Below are 23639 nucleotides of genomic sequence, written 5' to 3' on the forward strand. Positions count from 1 at the left end.
CCCAGGTCTCCAGGATCACGCCCTGGGCGGAAGGCAGTGCTAAACCGCTGAGCCACCGGGGCTGCCCTCAATATTTATTTCAAGCAGATCTTACCTATATAAAATTGGAAGAGAGGGGATGCATATATCATATTCTTAATGCTTACATAGCTGAATACAGAACTTGCAGATCATAGAGAAATGCATAATTCTTCAAATGCAAATATCTTCTTTTGACCATTATTTATTGAACAAATACTTATTGAATGTGTCTGCAATATGCCTGACACTCTGCAAAGTACTGACTTGAAAAATCATCCACAGGAAGGTTTGAAAACTGAAACGAGTCCCTTGTGTCCAAGAAGCACTAAGAATTGGCAGGAAGATCACACGTTAAAGTTCTAACTTTAAGAACATATGTGGGTTGCTGGACATAATATCAATATATCAAAAATCCAATTGCATTATTATATGCCAGTAATAAACATCTAAAAAATACCATTTAGGAATGCCTGGGTGGTTCAGTGGTTGAGCATCTGACTTTGGCTCACGGTGTGATCCTGAATCTTTAAAAGATTTTTTAAAAGGACAATGACCAATATATGCAGAGATACTCAACCTCACCAGTAATCAGAGAAATGTAAATTAAAACCACAGGGAGATGACACTTCACATTTGCTAAATTGGAAAAAAAAAAGCAGGCTGATAATTACAAAGGTTAGGGACCATATGGAGCTCTGGGAACAAACTACCATGAAAGTGGAATTGGTACAACTAGGGTGCTTGGTTGGCTCAGTTGTCAGCCTTGATATCACATGTGACTCTTGATATCATGGTCATGAGTTTTAGCCTACATTGCACACAGAGATTGCTTAAATCAATAAATAAATTTTATAAATAAATAAATTGGGACACCTAGGTGGCTCAGAGGTTGAGTGTCTGCCTTTGGCTCAGGGTGTGATCCTGGGGTCCCGGGATTGAGTCCCACATCGGGCTCCCTGCAGGGAGCCTGCTTCTCCCTCTGCCTGTGTCTCTGCCTCTCTCTCTCTCTCTCTCTGTGTCTCTCATGAGTAAATAAATAAAATCTTAAAAACTTTTTATAAATAAACAAATAAATTGATATAACCACTGAAGCAACTGAGTTATCACTAGCAAAATTAAAGATGTGTAGGAGTGCCTGGGTGGTTCAGTTGGTTAAGCATCCAACTCTTGGTCTCAGCTCAGGTCTTGATCTGAGGGTCATGAGTTCAAACTCCATATTGGGCTCCATGCTGGGTGTGGAGCTTACTTAAAAAAAAAAAATTAAAGTGTATATACCCTCAAGTCAAGTAATTTATTTCCTAGGATTTTTTTCTATATATGCACAAGGAAAGAGAGAAGAGATTATTTTAACAGCATGGCGTATAATAGCAAAATATTGGAAACCACTGAAATGGTCATCAACAGGAGAATTTTTAAAATTGTGATATATTTATACAAAGGAGTGCTATTTAGCCACTAAGATAAAGGAATCAGAGCTACATTCGTCAACATGGATAAGTTCCCCAAATACAATATTGGGTAAAAAAACAAGTTGCAGAACAATGCATATACATGCTATCATCCATAGAAAATCTTAAAACACACATAGAAATGATTTAAAAAATGTGTCTCGGTGGTAACTTCTAGAGTAAGATAAGTGTGGGATCTGGGAAGGCTAAAGTTGCTTTATTTCTTAAGCTAAGAGACTGGATATACAGTGTCGCCTGTATTTTCCTCTAAATTTTTGTATGTCTTAAGTAGGTAATAGTTTTTTTTATCTATGTACCTGGATTATACTTGGTATAAGTACCCAAGCCAAATCAAAGTCCCTTTCCCCTTTTCTGCTTACTTGTCTCAGAAATGACATACCCCCTAGGGCCTGCTTTGCCTCTTAGGCCCTAAGAGAGCTTGTACACTCGTTGTTAGAAGCACCTGTCCTCGGGATCCCTGGGTGGCTCAGTGGTTGAGCACCTGTCTTTGGCTCAGGGTGTGATCCCGGGGTCCTGGGATCGAGTCCCAAGTCGGGCTCCCCGCAGGGATCCTGCTTCTCCTTCTGCTTGTGTCTCTGCCTCTCTCTCTCAATGTGTCTTTCATGAATAAATAAATAAAATCTTTAAAAATAATAACAAAATAAAATCTTAAAAATAAAATAAAACATGCTCTAATAGATATGGATATAACTAGAGCCTGAAATCTAATACATGTAGAAGGAAACCAGACAGCATACACGTAATGAGCATATGCTATGTGCCAGGCACTGTTCCAGACATTTGGGAGCTATATCAGTGAACTGAATAGAACCTCTGCTCCAGCATGGTCCTTTCTCCCTGCCCTCGGCCCCTTGCTCTCAGGAGGCCACAGTGAGTTCTTCCTCTGTCATGCAGTCACATTCCGCTTGCTCTGCAACTTGACCTTATTAAAACATCTCCTCAGCAAAAGCAAGGTTCTTCCTGTAAGGAATTCTTATACCACCACTAAGAGGTCAAAATTGTCTTTATCTTGTTACATAGAAAATTAATTTTATAATAGTTTTATCTTGTGGAGGTGATGGAAACGTTCTGGAATTAGATAGTGGTGATAGTCACATAACCTTGTGAATATACTAAACCGTACTGAATTGTACAATTTTAAGAGGGTCAATTTTATGGCATGTGAATTACACCACAATTGAAAAAAAAAAGATTCAGCAATTGGCCCAGCAGCTATCATGCAATAAGTGCTCAATAAATGATAGGTGCTATCTATCATCTATCCATCTGTCATCTCTTCCTATCTTTTATCCTTAAAAACAAGAAAGACCTTTGGGAGATTGTACACTTTTCTAGGATCTCCCATTCACCATTATGAAAGTGTGTAGGGACCGTAGAGCTAATAATATTCTCTGGCTCTCATATGAACCATTCTGATTTTGGTTTGGATGCTGTGTATTGGGAAGCAGAGGAGGTCTGTTTCTTTTCCATTAAGCCTCTGAGTGGTTGATGGCCACCCTCTAGATTATTTGTGCAGCTTAATGAGAGGACAGCTTCAGTTTATATTGTCAACCTTTCCTTATATACAAGGTTAAAGCTAAGGTTAAACTTTAGAGCTCCTGTAGTTAAATGTGCTATTTGTGATTCCGATACAGAGGTATATTAAAAAGATCTGCTACCAGACATTTCATTAGGTGCCTTTGTAGCTTCCCCCACTGGGTACATATATATGGTGCATCTTTTAAAGATTAATGAAAAGAAAGCTTTAAAAAAGGGGGCACCTGGGTAGTTCAGTCAGTTAAGCATCCAGCTCTTGGTTTTGGCCATGAGATCAAACCCTGAGTAGGGCTCCATGCTCACCATGGAGTGTGCTGGAGATTCTCTTTCTCTTCCCTTCTGCTCCTCTCCCCACCCTTGCACATTTTTTCTCTAAAATACATACAATCTTCAAAAAAAAAAGTTACCAAAACACTAAAAAAAGAACCAGATTGAAGTATAAGAGACACATTGCACTTAAAATGCTCACTTACTTTTTACCTGGAATGGTAATCTGAAATACAAATAAGTTAATGGCTGATGAATATTTTTCAAATTGTAAGAATTATAAAGTTACTTTCTCTCTTTGCAAGATAACCAAGAGGGAACAAAAGCTAAATTATAAGCCTATGTAATTTACACTTCTCCAGGTTTGCCACTTGGTGAGTAGCAATAAAAAAACTTGAAAATAGTGAGAGAACTCAAGAACACAAGAAGATATTTGATATGACACTATTTATAGAAAACGAGCCACCATTAGAAGTATAAAAGTATTATATAAAATAGCCAACTGGTAAACCCACTCTACAAATCACCTTTGACTATAGACTTCAAAGTCATAAAAAAAGTGAGCCTTTCTGTTTACCCTGAAGTTTGATACATAAGATGTTAGAAGGAAGACAATTTGGGGGGCTGGGGTGTTTGTTTTTTTATACTATTGCCCTATCTACCTTCTTAAAGAACAGAGGAATTGTTTATTTCATTTGGCAACAATACAGTTTCTCTCTTCCAAAGAACTCGAAGTATTTGTACAAATATTCACTGATAGCCCTGTGGAGATGGAGGAAAGGGGGGAGGGTGGGGAAGAGGGAGAGTAGGGAAAGGGCAAGGTGGAGAGGAAGGATGAAAAAGAGTAAAGGAGGACGAGCCTGCAGGCACAGGTGGTAAAAATGAGAAAGTAGTTTTCCTATTTTTCTCAATAATTCCCAGGATGTCCACACCTGTGTCGACTCACCACTAAATCAGCTGCGAATTACCCTGTTCTCAACTGAATACTTGACACACAATGAGAGCACTGTGCTCTATTAAGTTGTTCTTTGCAGGGTTGCGTCTGTCTCAGCCGAAAACGCGTGTAAATATTTGCACAAGCCGACCTGTTATCTCAGAGAGTCCAGGAATGTTTCAAAGTAGCTCCAATTTAGTTTAATGAGTAATTATTGAACCATCGCCTAAGTTCTGGGCCTTCTAGGGATTTGAATGTGGATATATTCAGGCAGGGCTTCTCACATTGTGCTCCTAGTGCTGGTAATATTTGCAACACATGGGAATTTTTAAGAAATGCAAATTGCAGTGCCCCAACCCATCTCTACACAAGCAGAAACCGGGGGATTCTGGTCCCGTGTCTGCATTTTAGTAAGTCTTGGGGTGAATGTAAGCACTACAGCATAAGAACCATTACTGTTGGGGATCCCTGGGTGGCTCGGTGGTTTAGCGCCTGCCTTTGGCCCAGGGCGCGATCCTGGAGTCCCAGGATCGAGTCCTGCATCGTGCTCCCTGCATGGAGCCTGCTTCTCCCTCCTCCTGTGTCTCTGCCCCTCTCTCTCTCTCTCTCTGTCTATCATAAATAAATAAATAAATCTTAAAAAAAAAAAAAAAGAACCATTACTGTTGGGACACCTGAGTGGCTCAGGGGTTGAGCGTCTGCCTACAGCTGAGGCCCTGATCCCAGGGTCCCAGGATCAAGCCCTGCATCGGGCTCCCCACTGGAAGCCTGCTTCTCCCTCTGCCTGTGTCTCTGCCTCTCTCTGTGTGTCTCTCATGAGTAAATAAATAAAATCTTAAAAAAAAAAATACCATTGTGTTAGTGAGTGACTTTCCATACAATAAAGCTTAGTAACTGTCAGATGAATAGATGGATGACAAAAAGCAAAAAAGCAAAAAACCCCAACATTTGGGACAGGCGCCTGTGCCCCGCACCCCCCGGTGTGGCTGTTGATTTCTTTTTCTGTAGTTCATTTGTTTGTTGATGATTGTTCACTTCCGGTTGTGGGAAGAGCAAAACAACAACAAAATAAAGAAATGAATAGGATCAGACAAAACCAGAAGCATTTGAGAACTGGTGCTGTCCTGACAGCAAGTCAGGTTTTGCCAGATTCTTTGGGATAAGAGTGGGCAGCGGTTGGTTTGTTGTTTATTTATTTAAAGGTTTTATTTATCTATTAATGAGAGACACAGAGAGAGAGGGGCAGAGACACAGGCAGAGGGAGAAGCAGGCTTCATGCGGGGGAGCCGAGGCGGGACTCGACCCCTGGGCCCCAGGATCACGGCCTGGGCCCGAGGCGGCGCTAAAGCGCGGGGCCAGCCGGTGGCCAGGCTGCTGCAGGAGCGGGACAGCGCCCAGGGTGTCAGCTCTCTCCGCCTTGCTGTGCGGGCAGGCAGGCTTCTCTCTTGTCCCTCTTTCTGGAACACGCGGGCAGAGCTTAGCTCAGCTGCTTTAGTGAAGTCAGAACTTGCCCGGGGACACCAAACTTCCTCCCCCAAACTTTGTTTTTTTTCCACGGGCCTGGCTCGCTGCAGCCCCTTCTTCCCGCCATCCGACTCGGCTGCAGGGGCTTCCTTTGGCATCCAAGACCCTCAGACGTCTTGCTGGTCTCGAGTGAAATAAACGCGTTGAGAACTTCTTTGGGTTGAATTTCAAGGGAATCTCAGCTGCGGGCAGTCGGGGAAGTCATGCCACCCCTGCCACTGGAGCCACTTACCAGACAAGGACATCTGGGTTTCGTAATGTGACTTTTGTCACAGTGGAGTGCACTTTAGAATTTCACTTCCTGTTTTAATTGTTTGGAAATGAAATCTGCTGAGATTTCACTTCAAAAGAGCAATTCAAACCTCATCAAGAAACTTTCTCTGCAAACTGGAAAAGCGAATGAGAACAGAATCCTAGTCATAGCGCCTACCTACGGACTGGCCAGTTAAATAGGAATTTGAGTTGCCCCTGAATCCTGGGAGTTGGGTGCTGACCGTATTCAGGGTGGTAAACCTCGCTCTGCGTTCTGGGCACCAGGGGTGGGGGGTCAGGAGGGAGACAGAGGTAGGGGAGGTAGGGGACGAGTGGGGGGTACGGAGGAGGGGGTGGAGGGAGGGGGTTGCTAACAAACTCTCCCACAGCAGGGTTTTGCAGGCCTGCAGGGGAGCCCAGGAAGGACAGGGAAAGCCTGCTGGAGACCTGGGGGCTGAGGTGTGGAGGGAGCCAGGTGTTTGAAAGGCCGTGGGGAGTGAGGCTGTGGGGCCTTGTGACAAGTTAAAGAAACATGGACTTCATTGCACAGGCCAGAGGGAGGTGTGGAAGATGTTTCCTCAGGGAGGAGGGGCTGAGCCTGTCCAGTTTGACAAAGATCGCTCTGTGGGAAAGAAGGAAGCAGCTGGGAGGCTGCTGGGATAGTCCAGAAAGCACTGGCCTCCAGGTCCTGGGCTCTTCCCCCTGCCCCAGAGCTCCCTGAACTGAAGCCTAGTTCACAGGCAACTGCGGGACTGGACGCTCAGCCAGAAACAGAATATGACATGCCAGAAAGTTCTTCTTTCTGGTATTAGACTTTGTCTTTTTTTTTTTTTTAATTTATTTATTTATTCATGAGAGATACAGAGGCAGAGACACAGGCAGAGGGAGAAGCAGGCTCCATGCAGGGAGCCCGACGTGGGACTTGATCCCCAGACCCCAAGCCAAAGGCAGGCACTCAACTGCTGAGCCACCCAGGCGTCCCAAGACATTGTCTTAAAATTCATGCAAATGTTTGCATTTTGCTCCATAAAATTGGTGCTCCAGGAAGCTGGGCCATATTCATGCCCCGTAGCCTAGGGTGCATCCTCTGCATCCTCCAGGGCCAGCCATTCTCCAAGTTGGGAAGTGGCCTGCACCCTGCAAGCCTCTCTGTTGACATCCCTTTGCACACTACTCCAGCAGGGGTGCTCATTGTGTGGAGCAGCGGGCCCATTTGCACAAATAATACGTTTCTGTGTCATGGAGACAATGGCTTCACTTGTCTTGGGCGAAAGGATTTCCTGAATTGGATTTCATTAAATTAGTTCTATTCATTCACTTCTAATGCTTTTCCTCCCCTTCCGCAGAAACTCAGTTAATTGGCTTTAGTGAGCCATAGATAGCTAATTGGCGGGCGGGGAGGCCCTGGGGTTGACTCTCCAATGGGAGGTCTGTAGCTTTAGCTTCATCGCAGAGGATTTTGTATCCTGGGTCTGACTTTTCTAAGATTGATAGTAATAAATTAACATTAACTGGTCCCTCACTGGGTGCCAGACGCTCCCCTGGGGTACATTATTTCATTTCTTCTTTACAACAGGCCTGAGCTGGATGCTGTTATGATTCCCCTTTTACAGATGAGAAGACTGGGATTTGGAGATTTTTCAAGTTTCTCAGTCCCACAGCCAAGAAGCGAGAGAGCCAGGATATGATGGCAGGTGGTCAAAATCCAAAATGTGAGTTTTCAGTGTGTTCACTGTAGGAATGAAAATTAAAGCTTTGCTGCACGACTAGACCAGTAACACTTAAGATCCTCTGCGACTCTGGTATCCTCTGATTTTGTGAACTTTTTATTTTTATTTATTTATTTATTTATTTATTTATTTATTTATTTACTTTGATTTTGTGAACTTTTTAATGTTTTTCTTTAAAGATTTTGTTTATTTATTCATGAGAGACACAAAGAGAGAGAGAGGCAGAGACATAGAAAAGAGGGAGGAGCAGGCTCCATGCAGGAAGCCCAATGTGGGGACTTGATCCCGGATCCCGGAATCACTTCCTGAGCCAAACGCAGATGCTTAACCACTGAGCCACCCAGGTGCCCCCTAATGTTCTGAATTTTTAAGAAATTTTTATTTAAGTCTACCCTCAACATGAGGATCAAACTCCTGACCCCGAGATCAAGAGCCCCACGCTCCTCCAACTGAGCCTGCCAGGTGCCCCTGATTTTGTGAACTTTTAAAAGAACAGACTGGGTGGCCCTGGTGGTGCAGTGGTTTAGTGCTGCCTGCAGCCCGGGGTGTGATTCTGGAGACCCAGGATCGAGTCCCATGTCAGGCTCCCTGCATGGAGCCTGTTTTTCCCTCTGCCTGTGTCTCTGCCTCTCTCTCTGAATAAATATATTTTTTAAAAAAAGAGAGAGAGCAGACTGATTCTGAGGAGAAAGGGCGGGCAGGCTACTGTGAAATCTCACTTTTTCTCTAAGCGATCACCTTGAGACAAAAGTGTACCCAGTAAGACTTTTCCACTGGAATTGTGTTTTTCTCATTTTTATTGACATATGGGTAGAAATTTCAGAGTATTTTTTTTTAATTTTTATTTATTTATGATAGTCACACACAGAGAGAGGGGGAGGCAGAGACACAGGCAGAGGGAGAAGCAGGCTCCATGCACCGGGAGCCTGATGTGGGACTCGATCCCGGGTGTCCAGGATCACGCCCTGGGCCAAAGGCAGGCGCCAAACCGCTGCGCCACCCAGGGATCCCATTTAAAAAATATTTTATTTATTTATTCATGATAGACAGAGAGAGAGAGAGAGAGAGAGAGAGAGAGAGAGAGAGAGAGGCAGAGACACAGGCGGAGGGAGAAGCAGGCTTCATGCAGGGAGCCTGACGTGGGACTCGATCCCAGGTCTCCAGGATCGCGCCCTGGGCCAAAAGCAGGTGCTAAACCGCTGAGCCACCCAGGGATCCCCAATTTCAGAGTATTTTAAAGAAAACCTGATTTTCTTTTTAGTTTTAAAACAAAACGAAGACATTGTCACTGCCTTCGTCTACTGGGGCTGCCATAATAGAACATCATAGACTGGGTGAAATTTATTTTCTTCCAGTTTTGGAGGCCAGCAGTACAGATCAGAGTTCCAGCAGGGTTAGGTTTCTGGTGACAGCTCTCTTCCTTGTTTGCTCTTGGCTGATTTGTCCTCATGTGGCCTTTTGTCTGAGGGAGAGGGAATGGGGGGAAGGAGAGGGACAGCTCTTCTTTTTACAAAGCCACCAGTCCTAGTGGATTAGGACTTCATCCTTATGCCCTCATTTAATGTTAATTACCTCTCAAAGACCTTATTTCCAAATATGGCCACTTTGGGGTTGGGGCTTCAACATATCCATAGTGTGCTCTAACATTGCCTTGACATTGGGTTACCCTTACCCTGGGGCAGGAGCCCCAGTGACTCTGTCTGGTCCAGCCTTGTGCGCATAGAGGAGCTGCCTCTTTCATGGCGCGCATGTCACTGGCCTTACCATCCTCCAGGTGTCTGGAACACTTAGGGCTGGTGCCCATGGGTAAGTCCCCATCCAGCACTACCTTGTTGTGTTTTGTTGTGTTGTTATTATGTTTGCAAAGCTGTCCCTCTTTTCCTAGGTTTAAAAATGCAATAGATATTTCTCATAATGAGCTGTGTCATTTTTTTTTCTAGTGCATTTTAGTGGAAATCACTCTTATATATGCTATTCTGGGGAAATGCTACTTCCTTTATTATAAACCTTACAGAAGAGCAATAATATAGCTGATCACATTTCCAGAGCGCTTCATAGTTTTCAAACTGATCCCATTTACTTAATTTCCTCATTTGGTCCCTGGGGAAGAAGCAAGACAAGTATTATTATTCCCATTTCACAGATGAGGAAATCAAAACTCAGAATGCATTGACTTGTACAGGTGAGCTGGGAAATTCTTCTATCTGCAGTTTTCTTCCCACCATGTCTCACCAGCTGCCCTGCCCTCTGTAAACTTAAGCCCCAGTTTCTCCATGCCACCCACTTACTCTCATCTGCTGGGTCATGAACCCCTTTGACACAAGAAAGCATTGGTCCGGAGACTTAGGTTCTGGATTGTGGGGACCCCAGTCGATTCAAGAGCAAAGTTCATGAAGATTCAGGGGAAGGTTTGTTCCTGGTGTTCAGGATGCCCCTGGGTGTCTTCAGCTTTAGGGTCACCCTGCCACTGAGACACAGTGCTGCTGAGCTCACGGAGCACCCTGGGCTTGTTTTGACTGAAGTCGATGTCATCTCTGAGCTGTGGCTCCTGTGGTTTTGGGGATGCAGAGCTTCGAAGATGACTAGAAATACTCCGCCCCCATCCCATCAAAACAACCCAGTCCAAGGAAAACAGCAAAAGCTAATTGAAACTAAGACAACAGCACAAATATTTCTGGGGGCGGAAATTGAAACACTAGCAAAAACAAAGAATGCATTTCAGATTGGTGTTAAACAAAAACATTGTGGTATCTAATGGAAATATATTTTTCTTAACCATCAGATCTGATACATTCAAATGATTATAAAGTCGTATAAATGATTTACTCAATATAGTAACTAATTTCAGCCATTTGCTTTCATAGTGATTGTCTAGGGTTGCCCAATGTCATAGGAAGGGCACAGGGAGGGGGCTCAGGACAAATGCCATAGTAGTCGCGTAACGTTGAGCATGTCGCCTAACCCTGCCCTAAGTGCCTGCCCTTTAGTTTCTTCAGCTGAGAAGAAGAGAGAAGAGAAAAGAAGGGGTTGGGGAGAGAGACAGCTAGGCAGACGCAGTTATCGTCCAGAGGGGCTAAACTGTATGGTCTCTAGCATATGGGCTGGAACTGGGCTGCTCAGGTTCAAATCCCAGCTTCATTACTTACTGGCTGCGTGACCTTGACAAATTCCTTACTGAGCTCTCTGGGCCTCCTTTCCCTTACCTGTAAAATCTCCACCTCTTTGTGTTAAGAGCACTAAATTAGTAAATATATGTAAGTACTTCAAATAGTGCCTAGCACATAGGAAATACCTCACAAGTATTAGGCGTTACTATTATATTTATATTTATTATAAACATTACAGAATAGCGATAATATAAGAGCACTTTTTAGTTTTCTATATATAATATAGAAGTGTATATTTAATATATATAATATAGAAATATATATATAATACTAATCAGATGATCTTTTATTATTATCAGATGATCTTTCCTTGGGGGAAATATAACATGCCCTGGAGGAGAGAAGGAATGAAGGGGATTTCTCTAAGGATTCTGGGCTTAGACTAGGGAATCAATAGAAGAAAGAAAAGGAACTAATGTTTAAAGACTTATATATTCCCATTGACTAGATAAGAGATGATACAAATGACTCAAAAAATATTTTCTCTAGGAGTAAATAATCCTGTGAAATAAGTTTTTTTTTTTAATTCCTAATTTTTTCAGGAGTGTGAAGACCAGAGAGGTTAAGTAACTTGCTTGAGAACACACAGCTAGCAGTGGCTGAGCTGGGACCCGGGCCCAGGTCTCCGCATCTCCCAGGCCTGGCCTTCCCTGAAACCCGTAATGCTTCCCAGAAGGTGCTGGCTGGGAAGGGGAGACGAATGTGTCCTGCCAGAATGAGATGGAACTCCTGCTCGGTGATAGCAGCCGAGCGGGGCCAGGAGTGTAGCAGTCCCACCAAGCGCTGCCTGGGACCCCTTCATCACCAGCCACTGGCCTCCTCTGCTGCCCAGCTGCTGCTGTCACCCAGACTTCCCCACTCAGCCCTGTCCCTTTTCTGCTAACAGGACCAATGCCTGGTCTGGTCTGGTCTGGGCGGGCATGATATGCGGCTGTTTTGCATGCAAAATTAGCAGAGCCATAGCTGACTCTCAGGTGGTAGAAGGCAGGTGTTGCCTATGTTTGTATTTGGCTTCCAACCAGGAGCGCGAGCCCGGGGCGCCTCCCTCGGGCTGGAGTCCTGCCCTCTGCTCCCTGGACCGCCTGCCTAAGGAGGACCCCAAGGCCCAGTTGGCCTGGACACCCATTTAAAGGCAACTTTCTTGCTCATCAGGGTGTTTGCTGTCAGGGCTGCAGAGGTGAGTAAAGCAGGGACAGCCCTTGGGGACAGGTAACTGGGGAGAAGGTAGTCTGGTAGGTGGAGGTGCTCCCAGAGGGGCCAGACTGGCGGTAGGGGGAGGGGGCTGCTCAGTGTGTGGGGGGACTGGGAAAGCTCACGGAGAAGGCGATTTTTGAGCTGGGGAAGAGTCCAAGGGGTTCAAGGAGGGGGGAAATTGAGACAACCAGATACAGGCCCAGAGTCAGGAGAGAGTGTGAGACTTCCAGTGGGCAGGTGGCATCAGTGGGCACCTGGGGAGAACGGAGGCTCGGTGGTGGTGGTGGGGGGGAGCCTGCAGATCGCTGGGGCGGGGAGCCAGGGAGACTTTAAGGAGGGGAGCCATGTGGCTGCGCTGGCTCCGGAGTTAGGTTCAGGCGCTATGGAAGAGGCGCAGTCAGGAGGCTGGCTCCCCAGCTCATCTCTGGGGGGTACATGCCCTCTGCAGCAGGTGACAGTGGGAGAATTGAAGAGAAGTTATTGAGGCAAGTATGAAAACTCAAGCCAAGAATCACGCCCTGGTTTCTAGCCGAGGGACTGCGTAGGTGGTGACCGTTGAACAAAAGCCAGATGAGGACAGCTTTGGCTCACACCCCAGCAGGGTCATGGGGACAAAAGTCTGCCCTCTTCTGAAAAGCACCCATGAGGGAAGCCCCCTCCCAGAGCCTCATCAGGGGGGTGCTCACAGGGAGAGGTGCTCACAGGGAGAGGCGGGTACCCCGTGATCACTGATTCCTTCATCCCTTCCATCCTGGAGTGCCTGCTGCAAGTCGCTAGGGAACTAAATGTGAGGGAGGCAGCGGTGGAAGAGCCAGTGTCTGGCCTCCAGAGACAGACTCGCTGTGACGGAGGACAAGTAAACGGGAAAGCATGTTAGGGTATGATCCATGCTGTGGTAAATGTGAGATGGGAAAGCGATGGGGTCAGGGAAGACTTCCTGGAGGAGGTGGTATGGGACTTGAGTCCTGGGAGATTTGTAGAAGTTGGCCGAAATATAGAACCTGTGCCTTCCAGCAGAGGAGACGGTGCAAAAGTGTGGAGAGGAAGGAGGGGGACCAGCAAGAGAGTCAGGGCACCTGAATAGGGATCAGGTGGCCCTGGATTTTAAAAATGAAGTTTGAAAAAAAAAAAGTTAGCTAATTGAGGTGTGGATGTGTTCCTTAACTTCATTGTGGTAACCCTTTCACAATGGACACATATATCAATCCACACATTCATGGTACGCGTTAAAAAAGATCATGTTATACAACCTAAATTGATAAAATTTTTGTCAATCATGCCTCAGTAGAGCTGGGGAGAAAATGAACTTTTTTAAGAAAGATCTTATTTATTCATGAAAGACACACAGAGAGAGAGGCAGAGACCTAGGCAGAGGGAGAAGCGGGCTCCCTGTGGGGATCCCCACGCAGGATCACGCCCTGAGCCGAAGGCAGACGCTCAACCGCTGAGCCTCCCAGGCGTCCCGAGAAAATGAACTTGGAGCAATTTCAGAACTAGAGGATGTTCCACAATAATAACAAGAGCTTCATATCAAGTAGCAGTTAGTTCAGTGCTGCCGCTGGTGGGATCACAGGGGACATTTGGGCAGGACTTGCTGATGACAGAAGTTGGTTCAACTGAGTCACACCTGGCCAAGCTGGGGACACCCACTGTACTTGGCTAAGAACACCTGGTTCTGTGTGTGCAAGGTTGGACACCCACCTTCTGAGCCCTCTCTGGAGTGTGTATAGTCTGTTTACCCATTACACTCCAGCTTGTTGATGAGTAAACCGTAACACAGGGCTCAATTCTTGGTGTGGCTTCATGTAAACCATCTTAGAGACCCAAGGGTAAGAAATGCCCAGGTATGTTTTACAGCTCTCCGTGGACCAGGTATGTCCTTCCTGACCACTGCAGGCAACACTTATTCTGGTGTCAGAATGGTCACACCAGCAGAACATCCCCCTTACTTCCTGGCCACCATATACATGTCATCCGATGAGTTACAAAGCATCCGCTCTTCTGTCCACACTGGTACCTCCTTTCTCTGGATTGGAGTCAGGGCACCTGGGCTTATCCATGGTTTGCAGCCAAGTCCCTCAGTGAATGTGGGCCAGGAACTTGACTTCTGTTTCTTCATTTTGAAAGTGAGGGGCGGGGCTACAGTGTTCCCTGGGGTCTCATCCACACCCAACTCTTGGCATATTGAGATGCCTGCTAAGTATCTCACTCCTCCTTACAGCCTTCTAAGGGGGTAAATAGGTTATTAATATGAGGTGTCTAATGTCAGCATTCCTTTTTCTAATAATAAATTTATTTTTTATTGGTGTTCAATTTGCCAACATACAGAATAACACCCAGTGCTCATCCCATCAAGCATTCCTTTAGCAACATACCATGAAATGGTCTGTTCTTTCTCTCTCCCTCACTCCTTCTCTTTTTTTTTTTAATTTTTATTTATTTATGATAGTCACAGAGAGAGAGAGAGGCAGAGACATAGGCAGAGGGAGAAGCAGGCTCCATGCAGCAGGAGCCCGACATGGGATTCGATCCTGGGTCTCCAGGATCGTGCCCTGGGCCAAAGGCAGGCGCTAAACCACTGCACCACCCAGGGATCCCTCCTTCCCTTTATCCTCCTTCCCTTTCTCTTAAACTGGGCACAGCTGTGTATTTTAGAAACCATTAATGAAGACTTTTTTTTTTTTTTTTAAGATTTTGTTTACTTATTTGAGAAAGAGAGAGAACGAGAGGGGGGGGAGGAGCAGAGGGAGAGGAAGAAGCAGACTTCCTGCTAAGCAGGGAGCCTGATGCAGGACTCAGTCCCAGGACCCCAGATCATGACCTGAGCCGAAGGCAGATGCTTAACCAACTGAGCCACCAGGTGCCCCTGATGCCATTTGTTTTTGTTTTTGTTTTTTTTTAAGATTTATTTATTTATTCATGAGAGACACAGAGAAGGAGGCAGAGACACAGGCAGAGGGAAAAGCAGGCTCCTCGCAGGGAGTCCGGTGTGGGACTCGAGCCTGGATCCTGAAATCACAACCTAAGCTGAAGGCAGGAGCTAAACTGCTGAGCCGCCCAGGAGTCCCCCATTTGGTTTTTTTTTTTTTTTAATTTTTATTTATTTATGATAGTCACAGAGAGAGAGAGAGAGAGAGAGGCAGAGACATAGGCAGAGGGAGAAGCAGGCTCCATGCACTGGGAGCCCGACGTGGGATTCGATCCCGGGTCTCCAGGATCGCGCCCTGGGCCAAAGGCAGGCGCCAAACTGCTGTGCCACCCAGGGATCCCCCCCCATTTGGTTTTGATAGGGTTTCTTTTCTCCTTGCTAGAGGAGCCAGGAATTTTCACTTGCTTGCTTGTCCTTACCTTCCTGGACAATCCCACCAAATCATTGCATCTTGGTACAGAGAAGGAACAGCCTGAGCTGGGAACTGGCTACTGTCCTATGCTTGCATGATGAAAAGATCAAAGAGAATTATGGAGGAAACCATTAATTTAAGCCAGAAGAAAGCCGAGCAAGTTGCAGACTACAAAAAATATAAACTGCAAATTAATTGCCCATCATGGAAGTACCATAGTTTTTCAGATTATTATAAAGTTCCAAAAGAGAACTTAGAAATCAAGTAGGCCTACTGTATCTTTTTTTCCTACTGTATCTTTTACAGATAAGGAAATGTAAGACTAAAAATAAGTTAACTTATCCAAGGTCGTAATACTAGTTGGTCTTATTTGAGGGAGCTGTCAAATGAAATGACAAATTAAAAAGAAGGGCTAATCGTCCAAACCAGAGTATAGAAAACTTTTTCTCAAGGGCCACATGGTAAATATTTTAGGTTTATGGGTCATACACTCTCTGCCATTGTATCAAAAGTACCATAGACGTGTAAATGAATGGACATGGCTATGTTCCAATAAAACTTTATTTAGAAAAAACAGGCGATGACACTAGGATGGCTATAACAATAATTTTATTTTATTATTTTTATTTTATCTATTTATTTTTAAAATATTTTATTTATTCATGAGAGACACACAGAGAGAGAGAGAGAGAGGCAGAGACGGAAGCAGGCTCCCCGCAAGGAACCTGATATGGGACTCGATCCAGGATCCCGGGATCAGGACACAAGCCGAAGGCAGACGCTCAACCCGCTGAGCCATCCAGGCATCCCAAAAATGTTGTTCTTAATTATTTTATTTTATTTATTTATTTATTTTTTTAAATTTTTTATTTATTTATCATAGTCACAGAGCGAGAAATAGAGAGAGGCAGAGACATAGGCAGAGGGAGAAGCAGGCTCCACGCACCGGGAGCCCGACGTGGGATTCGATCCCGGGTCTCCAGGATCGCGCCCTGGGCCAAAGGCAGGCGCCAAACCGCTGCGCCACCCAGGGATCCCTGTTCTTAATTATTTTAAAAAATATTTTATTTTTAAGTGCTCTCCACACCCAACGTGGGGCTCAAACCCAAAACCCCAAGGCCAGAGGTCGTATGCTCCACTGACCCCATATAACAATAATTTTTTAAAAAGGAGCCAGCCAGGTACTCTATGTAACAATTATTAAAAAAAAAAAAAAAAAAAAAAGGCGGGGCAGCCTGGGTGGCTCAGTGGTTTAGTGCCACCTTCAACCCAGGATATGGTTCTGGACACCCGGGATCCAGTCCTATGTCAGGCTCCCTGCATGGAGCCTGCTTCTCCCTCTGCCTGTGTCTCTGCCTCTCTCTGTGTCTCTCATGAATGAATGAATGAATGAATGAATGAATGAATAAATAAATAAATAAATAAATAAATAAATAAATAAATAAATAAATAAATAAATCTATCTTAAAAAGCGTTGGGAAGGATGTTGAAAAATTGGAACCTTCATACATTGCTAGTAGGAACATAAAATGGTATAGCCACTGGGGAAGGCAGTTGGCAGTTCTTCAAAAAGTTAAACAGAATTAGCATATGACTTAGCGGTTTTACTTTTAGATACATACCCAAAATAATTGAAGCAGGAACTTAAACAGGCACATGTACAAACATGTTCATAGCAGGACTATTCATAACAGGTGAAAGGTAGGACTGACCAAATACCCATCAATGGATCAACAAATTATTATATGTATGTACAATAGGAAATTATTTAGCCATAAAAAGGAATGAAGTACTGACATTGTGGATGAACTTCTTGCCATGACCCTAAGTCTTTTGCCAGACAAAAGACTGCATATTGTATGGTTTTATTTATATGAAAGATCCAGAATAGATAAATCCAGAGCAATAGAACACAGCTGGGTGGTTGCCAGGGGCTGGGAGGTTGGGGGGAGGCGGGGCAAATGGGGAGAAATTGCTTCACGTGCCCAGGGTTTTACTTTGGAATGCTGGAAATGTTTTGGAACTGGATGGAGATGGTGGTTGCACAACATTGTGAATGTTACAATAAATGCCTCTGAACTGTTCACTTTGAAACAGTTCCCTTGAAAACACTTTAATTTTTTTTTTAAAGATTTTATTTATTTGAGAACGAGAGAGAGAGAGAGAGAGAGAGCAAGCATGAGCAGGGAGGAGGGGCAGAAAGAGAGGAAGAAGCAGATTCCCAGGTGAACAGAGCACCTCCTCAGGGCTAGATCTCAGGCTCCTGGGATCATCACCTGAGCCAAAGGCAGAAATGGACTGAGCCACCTAGACCCTGAAAACACTTTAATTTTATAACAATTTCGCCTCAACAAATTATTTTGTTATTTATTTATTAAAAAGTTTTTAAAGATTTTATTTATTAATGAGAGACACAGAGAGAGGCAGAGGCAGAGGGAGAAGCATGCTCCCCAAGGAGCCTGATGTGGGATTTGATCCAGATCCCAGCATCATGCCCTGAGCCACCCAGGCATCCCTCGTCTCAACAAATTATTAAAAGCAAAGAGGCAACAAGGTGTAACGACCCATAGATGATAATATAGCAAGCACTTCCTGTTATGAAAGAGAATAGAATAGTTCAATGAAAACATGCTGTCATCATCAGTGATGTTTGTTGTTATTATAATCATTTATACTGTCAAAGAATGGAAATAAAGCAATTTTCCGGGGATAATATTTTCAGAGCTGAGAATATTTGTGAGTGTAAAGATGCCTCTAAACCTAGTCAGGTGAGTCTTGGATAAATTTCAGACTAAATTTAAATCTATTTTGGTAAAGGCAAAATTCAATGTTGAACGGCTATTCCTATTTTTGGAACTCGCTCCACATCCATCCCAATTTTGGGAACTAAAATAAATGTTTGGGACTTTTTGTCAACTTCCTGTTTCTAAGGAAGAAGAACCTAGAAGAGTCTCATGTAAGATGTGCCAGAAGCTTTGGGAATATCAAAGAATTCCCAGGAAGCAAGGGAATTAGTTCATTGTAAAAGAATCTGAAAGACACTAGATAATTTTATTTAATAAATACACAGGATAACTCTTTCTACAAGCCAATTCAAGGGATTTAACCCATTTGGGGTTCAATGACCTCAGAACCATGTCTAATTCAGACATGGACGCAAACCGTGGAAGATTGTGTCCTGGGGATTGATGAAAAATTCTCATGTGAAACTGGACAACTTGGCCTGATAGTCTCACTGCTATTTTAAATTAATTTTAACAGTTAGGAGATGTGAGAGTAAGAGGCTATTTTCAAAAGGGAAGAAGGTGGGGATCCCTGGGTGGCTCAGTGGTTTAGTGCCTGCCTTTGGCCCAGGGCGTGATCCTCGGGTCCCGGGATCGAGTCCTGCATCAGACTCCTGGTGGGGAGCCTGCTTCTCCCTCTGCCTGTGTCTCTGCCTCTCTCTCTGTCTCTCATGAATAAATAAATAAAATCTTTAAAAAAAAAGGGGGGGGGAAGGTAGACGTGAAAGGATGTCTGTGTTTTGACTTTGTGCGCAAGAGCCTCTCTCCCAGTTGACAGAGGTGCCATAGCGCCATTTCAGTGTAGAACAAGCACCAGTTCTGTGGCTTTTGCTCAAAGAACAGCCATGCTTCAAGTTATGATAGGGCCCCGCTTAGGCTTTAAAAGAGTCACCAAGAAATAGGGCTCCTTCCTGAAAGGCAGTCTTTCCTGGCACCCTGCTCCTAACACAGATGCCTTGTAGAAACATCAAACAGTTCTTATTTACATTTTAGCATGAATGAGTTTAAGGCAATGGGTATTTACTTTTAACCAACTTTCACCATGAAATAACAGGTGCTGTTCCCTGAGTTCTGGTTCTGGGGAGCAGATTGGAACAGAGTATTTCTGGGCAGAAGCCTCCTTGAGGGCCCTGAACATTCACTTTAGAGGGGTTCCCCACTCTGTCCAAGGCTAAGGCTGGCCTAAGAAGTGTCATTGACTTTGAGAGTGTGGTTAAGAAACTCTTAGAATGAGGGGCAGACACCAGAATACTTGAGGACATTTGTTGATCATGAAAGATTCATTTAGTTCCACCTCTTAGGTTCAAACAGTTGTTCACAGCCACGGTGGGAGAAGGGCTATTGGAGTCTTTTCTGTCTCTTTATGCTTTGCTATATTTTCTATAATGGGCTATATTACTTTACTAATCAGTAAAAAAAAGAAAATTGTCAAATTGTAAAAAACATTTCCAGCCTGTAAATTATTTTTACTGGGGGCACCTGGGTGGTTCAGTGGATGAGCGTCTGCCTTTGGCTCAGGTTGTGATCCCCGGAGCCTGGGATCGAGTCCTTCATTGGGCTCCTTGTGGGGAGACTGTGTCTCCCTCTGCCTCTGTCTCTCCCTCTCTCTCTCTCTCTGTCTCTCGTGAATACATAAATAAAATCTTTTAAAAAGCATTATTTTCACTGGTCCACAGGCTCACCCAAACTTTCATTCAATTTATCGTTGCCACTGTTCTGAAACTGTCTCTTTAAAAAATTGCAATAGGAAAATTCTGAGATTTATCCTGGCTCTAGCTTTTGGTCAGACTGGTCAATGTTTTCTGTCCACACAGCCATGGAGACCTGTGAGGATTAGATGTTCTGATTTCACTGGGGTATGGACAGATCACGCTTGGTTTGATTGAAAGACACAGTTGAAGGGGCGCCTGGCTGGCTTCCTCTGTAGAGCATGCAATTCCTGATGTCCAAGTCATGAGTTCAAGCCCCACATTGGGGATAGAGTTTACTTAAAAAAAATATTTTTTGTTTTAATTAAAAAAGAAGAAGAAAGAGATGGTTGGACTCATTGGAACTGTTGTGTCCTGTTGGAAATAGCTGCCTTTTTGTACTACTCCCCACATCCTTAAACTAAAATACTGCAAATACTATGCTCATTGTTGGAAATCTTATCTCCCTTATCTGATTATGGAAGAATAGGAGAAAGCAGGAGGCATGAATGAATGGGGACCCAAGATACTGCACCATCATGGACTTTAAGGAGACATGGATAGGAAGAAAAAGGAATATTGAAAAATATATATGTATAAATAAAATACGAATATATTATATATAATATATAAGAGGAGTATATTATATATAATATGTAAAAGCAGTGTTTTAAAAAAATGGGTATAAATAAAATATAAATATATATTTAATATTTACAAATTATTTCCTTTTTCTTTTTTTTTAAAGTTTATTTATTTATTTATTTATTTATTTATTTATTTATTTATTTATTTTAAAGAGGGTGGGGGAAGAGGAAGAGAATTTCAAACAGACTCTGCACTGCATGCAGAGCCTCATGCAGGGCTCGGTCCCACAGCCCCGAGATCATTGACTCGAGCCAAAACCAAGGGTTGGATGCTCAACTGACTGAGCCACCTAGGCGCCCCTCCTTTCCCTTTCTGCCCACATCTCCATGGCGTCCACATTGATGCAACATAGATCCCCATTTATTCATCTGTATGTACGTATTTGAGGCTGTCTCACTGTCTTTCAGATCATAGATATATATAAGTTTTCTCTGATTTTCAATACATTACTTTATACATATTTTATAAACGTACACATGCATATTTTATACTTTTGTATATTTCCATGTCTGGAAGAAGGCAGGAATATTTTGTTATCAAAGAAAGTTGCTGGGGAAAAAAAAAAGTTGCTGGATCTGGCTTTACTTTTGAGAGCTGTAGTAAAGGGTCTAATTACCAAACCAGGCACACTTAGCCACTCTCATCCTGGTGCAATAACAGCATGCCAGTCCTCCCCAGCCCTGCTGGTTTAGATTATGTGAGGGCAGTGGATGGGTGTTCCCCACGCCACAGGGCAATCACTTGTCTTAGAGTCAGCAGCTCAGACTGACATTAGGCTGTGTCAGAATAATTATAATTCCCTCTTTTAGATATTTACATGTTGCAGTCAGATTATAATGTTGATGATTCAAGTATTCTTTTTTTTAAATATTTTATTTATTGATTCATGAGAAACAGAGAGAGAGAGAGAGGCAGAGACACAGGCAGAGGGAGAAGCAGGCTCCATGCAGGGAGCCCGATGTGGGACTCGATCCCGGGTCTCCAGGATCACACCCCAGTCTGAAGGCGGCGCCAAACTGCTGAGCCACCCAGGCTGCCCAATTCAAGTTTTCAATCTTTTATCAAGATGGCTTCTTTTGGGGGGGCACCTGGGTGGCTCAGATGGTTAAGCATATGTCTTTGGCTTCCATCATGAAACCAGGGTCCTGGGATCAAGCCCCAGATCATCAGGCTCCCAGCTCAGTGGGGAGCCTGCTTCTTCTTCCCCCTCTGCTTGCAGCTCCCTGCTTGTGCTCTCTCTCTCTCTGTCAAATATTTAAATAAATAAATCTATCTTTAAAAAAAAGATGGCTTTTTGGGAGCAGAGGTTCCACTCCTTTCCTGGCAGTTAGAATCCTTTTTTTTTTTTTTTTTTTTTTAAATTTTTTTGGCACTTAGAATCCTTGACAATGCATTCCCGCTCTGTGCCTACTCTTGTTCCCTAAAAGCCATTCTAGACACGTCACCTGTCTTTAGTGAAAGGCATTCTTGTTTCTATTTATGAGTCCTTGAAGTAAAGCATGTATGATGAAAACAGTTCCAGTTTCTGCAGGGACTGGCCCATTTGAACTCCATGTCACGTCTCTGTTCCAATCTGGGTTTTGCATATTTGGAATCTAGCATCTTGCAATAAAAACATGACTTTGATAAGCTGCCTGGGTCAACCAAGGGCTGGAACAGATGATCTCTTTTGTAATCAAGATGATTGAAGACAGTCCAGCCATCTGTTTCAGCCTGGCACCCTCGGGGTAGTTAAATGTTGGCGGGGTCACTATGTTCCAAACTTTTAGCTTTGCAAATTCAGATATTGGGTATCATTTGATCCCTCAGAGCAAATCAGTCCCAAAGGAGACTGATTCACAGTAATCAAACTCACAAAAGCCTGATGAATAAACCTACCTCATTATGTGTTTGTCAGGATTAACTGAGAGTGGATTTTAAGCTTCCTTACCTGTGGCTAGGCATTTATAGCAAGTGTCCTGCAAATGTTGGGTTTTATTTTATCCAGTGACATGTCAAACATATAGTATTTCCAGCACAGGATGAACACTGATAAATATTTACTCTTTGGCTCTCTCTCCTAGATTCTAGCATACAGAGCACACCAGCTTTCTATCAGGTCATCAGTCACAATGTGATAAAATAGGTTAATTTTTTTTAAAGGTTAATTTTTATTTTATTTTAAAGATTTATTTATTTGAGAGAGTGAGCACAAGTGGAGGGGAGGGACAGAGGGAGAAGCAGACTTCTTACTGAGCAGGGAGCCTGACATAGGGCTCAATCCCAGGACCCTGGAATCTCTAACCTGAGCCGGAGGCAGACGCCCAACCGACTGAGCCACACAGGCATCCCAAAATAGGTTAATTTTTGAAGTCTTTTAAAAGTAGGCACCATGTCCAACGTGGAGCCCAAAGCAGGGCTTGAACTCACGAAACTGAGATCGAGACTTGAGCTGAGATCAAGAATTGGATGCTTAACTGACTGAACCATCCAAGCACCTTTAAAAAAGATTCCTGGGATGCCTGGGTGGCTCAACAGTTGAGCATCTACCTTCGGCTCAGGGCGTGATCCCCAGAGGCTCAGGAGTGATCCTGGGTCCTGGGATCGAGTCCCGAATTGGGGTTTCTGCAGGGAGCCTGCTTCTCCCTCTGCCTGTGTCTCTGCCTCTTTCTGTGTGTCTCTCATGAATAAATAAATAAAATCTTTAAAAATAAAATAAAATAAAAAAGACTCCAGGCGTAAGGATGCAGTGGCCCACGCAATAGAGAACCTCTGGTCTCTTGATTGGCTTCAGAGGTGCTCTGTCTCCTGATTATATTTGGCAGAGCTGTTGGCTCCTGTTGACGACTGAAGTGCTTTGCTTCTGCAGATGGTTGATCTTACCCATTCTGTGTTGATTCTTGTTCGATTAGCTTCGATTGTGATTAGTAGTGGCCGTAGATGAAAGTTTCCCCGGAGCTGCATCTGCCACCAAGGAAACATTTATGGTTGGTGCTCAGGGAGTACTCCCAGTGCTGGTTTGTCATGGGGGACGTAGGGGTGGACAAGTTTTACTTCTTCCCTTCCAGGCACTTTGGCTGGTCTAATAATTAAAGTGACATGAGAG

The 23639-nt window shown here is 44.0% G+C and overlaps 1 long non-coding RNA gene across 3 annotated transcripts in view; it reads left to right on the forward strand.

Moving 5' to 3' along the window:
• Positions 1 to 23639, forward strand: part of LOC111096796 — a 70201-nt gene that overhangs the window by 41608 nt on the left and 4954 nt on the right. For all 3 annotated transcript variants that reach the window (XR_005362568.1, XR_005362570.1, XR_005362569.1), the window contains one exon: positions 7617 to 7715. This is a non-coding gene — a long non-coding RNA (uncharacterized LOC111096796). The remainder of the gene's footprint in view (positions 1 to 7616; positions 7716 to 23639) is intronic.

This window comes from Canis lupus, chromosome 7 (assembly GCF_011100685.1).
Source record: "Canis lupus familiaris isolate Mischka breed German Shepherd chromosome 7, alternate assembly UU_Cfam_GSD_1.0, whole genome shotgun sequence".
NCBI lineage: Eukaryota > Metazoa > Chordata > Mammalia > Carnivora > Canidae > Canis > Canis lupus.